Below are 2247 nucleotides of genomic sequence, written 5' to 3'. Positions count from 1 at the left end.
AAGGGCTAGTTGCTTCGGCAGGTGAGTTGTTACACACTCCTTAGCGGATTCCGACTTCCATGGCCACCGTCCTGCTGTCTATAGCAACCAACGCCTTTCGATGGGATCTGAATGAGCATTCATTTAGGCCCCTTAACTCGACGTTTGGTTCATCCCACAGCGCCAGTTCTGCTTACCAAAAATGGCCCACTAGATACTCAGATTAGTCGCCGAAGCTTCAGCGTTCAAGCAAGCTCGGCATCTCACCCATTTAAAGTTTGAGAATAGGTTGAGGACGTTTCGTCCCCAAGGCCTCTAATCATTCGCTTTACCGGATGAAATTCATCCCACGAGTTCCAGCTATCCTGAGGGAAACTTCGGAGGGAACCAGCTACTAGATGGTTCGATTAGTCTTTCGCCCCTATACCCAGCTCCGACGATCGATTTGCACGTCAGAATCGCTACGGACCTCCACCAGAGTTTCCTCTGGCTTCATCCTGGCCAGGCATAGTTCACCATCTTTCGGGTCCCAACATGTCTGCTCATGGTACTTGCCGACTGCACGCATGACCCGCTGATCGACCCTGGAGCCTCACAGCAAAGTGACAGTCTCGCGGCGTCCTGGCAAGTCCCGGGCCTGCGCCCCCCTGCAACAGCAGGCTCTTTTTTACGGACACCATCGCACCCCGCCTCCCCCCGAGCCCCGCAGCAGCGGCCGGGGAAAATAGCTCACCCGGCTTACCGAGACGCGGGAGAGAGGCGAGGGCAACCGGTGAGGGATCGGCCCTGAGTCCGGCTGCCACACGAGGCGACAGCCGAACCCGTGTCACTTTCATTACGCCTCTGGGTTTAGTGCGCCCACTGACTCGCACACATGTTAGACTCCTTGGTCCGTGTTTCAAGACGGGTCGGGTGGATCACCGACCTTTTGCACGCCGCGAGAGCCGCCCCCCACGAATGGGAGGGGCTCGTCTCTACGACCGTCGCAGGGCAGCCAGGACACCGGCGGTTTCGCCCACCGGACAAGAGGAGAAGCCGAAGCCGCATCCCCAGCCGGTAGGGTACCAATCCGTCCGGGCCTTCGACGTCCCCAAAAGCAACGGGTCGCGGCGACCTACTGTGAGGCGAAATACGCCCGCCGACGCCGGCGTGGGTGGAGGCACGCCCAAGTATTCCTGGGTCGCTTTGTTACGTCCCCACCCAGCCGACAGCCGACGAGCTGAATCCCCCAGTTCGACCTTCGAGGTTCCACCCGTTTGGCTCTTAACGGTTTCACGTACTCTTGAACTCTCTCTTCAAAGTTCTTTTCAACTTTCCCTCACGGTACTTGTCCTCTATCGGTCTCGTGGTCATATTTAGCCTTAGATGGAGTTTACCACCTGCTTTGGGCTGCATTATTAAGCAACCCGACTCTACAGAGAGGCCCTTTCCGACCGCCCCATCTATGCCCTCGCGGGCGCCGCCACACGGGCCTGTCACCCTCCATGGGTAGTGGCCGCTTTCAAGCTTGACTTAGGCGGTATGGGACGGCGTGCCGGACCCTCCGAAACGCAACACCCCTCGTGCCGGTTAAGACACGAGGTTATGCGCTGGGCTCTTCCCCGTTCAGTCGCCCTTACTAAGGGAATCCCTGTTGGTTTCTTTTCCTCCGCTTATTAATATGCTTAAATTTGGCGGGTAGGTCTCTCCCGACACGAGGTCGACGGTGGGTTTTTTTTTTCGTGCGCTGGTGGTTTAAAATTTTATTTGATCATCGATCATCGCTCGAGGGGCGGTCTCGGCGCAAAAACACACACACACAGTCACACACATTTTGATTTGATCAATCAAGGACGCCACCCGTCGGCGAGCACTCTGGCTACGCCTTTTGCTGAGGGGCAAAGCACAGCACGGGAGCAGCACCTCCTCCGTCATGACGACAGGCGGTCGCTCCCTCGCACCACACCAGCAACAAACACAGCGGCTGCTGCTGATGATGCCACGGCTGTTACTGTCCCCCAGCCAACGCACTGAAAATCCGAATTTGGCCGTCTGACGGCTTGCGCCAGACACGCCGTCACTTCGGTTTCAGCAAGCGTTGCTTATAGGCCCCACAACTGTGGCAGCGGCTACCACTAGGGTGCACACATGCCAACGAAATTATAACAATAATAATAATAACAACAGTAGTAGTATAGCACTACTTCTGTGCGCACACGCCTCTCTCTCATACATGCACCTGTGTACTGGTGTAATTTACTCGTTCATGAGCGTTATTGGCACCATTTC

At 56.3% G+C, this 2247-nt stretch overlaps 1 non-coding gene across 1 annotated transcript in view; it reads right to left on the bottom strand.

The window, feature by feature from the left end:
- The window catches only part of LOC138366583 (large subunit ribosomal RNA), a 4358-nt gene extending 2677 nt beyond the window's left edge, over positions 1–1681 (bottom strand). The window contains exon 1 of the ribosomal RNA XR_011229165.1: positions 1–1681. This exon is cut by the window's left edge and continues 2677 nt beyond it. This is a non-coding gene — a ribosomal RNA (large subunit ribosomal RNA).
- Positions 1682–2247: the final 566 nt, after the last annotated feature.

This window comes from Procambarus clarkii, chromosome 19, assembly GCF_040958095.1.
Source record: "Procambarus clarkii isolate CNS0578487 chromosome 19, FALCON_Pclarkii_2.0, whole genome shotgun sequence".
NCBI classification, from domain to species: Eukaryota; Metazoa; Arthropoda; class Malacostraca; order Decapoda; family Cambaridae; genus Procambarus; species Procambarus clarkii.
This window is presented reverse-complemented; position numbering and strand designations above follow the sequence as displayed.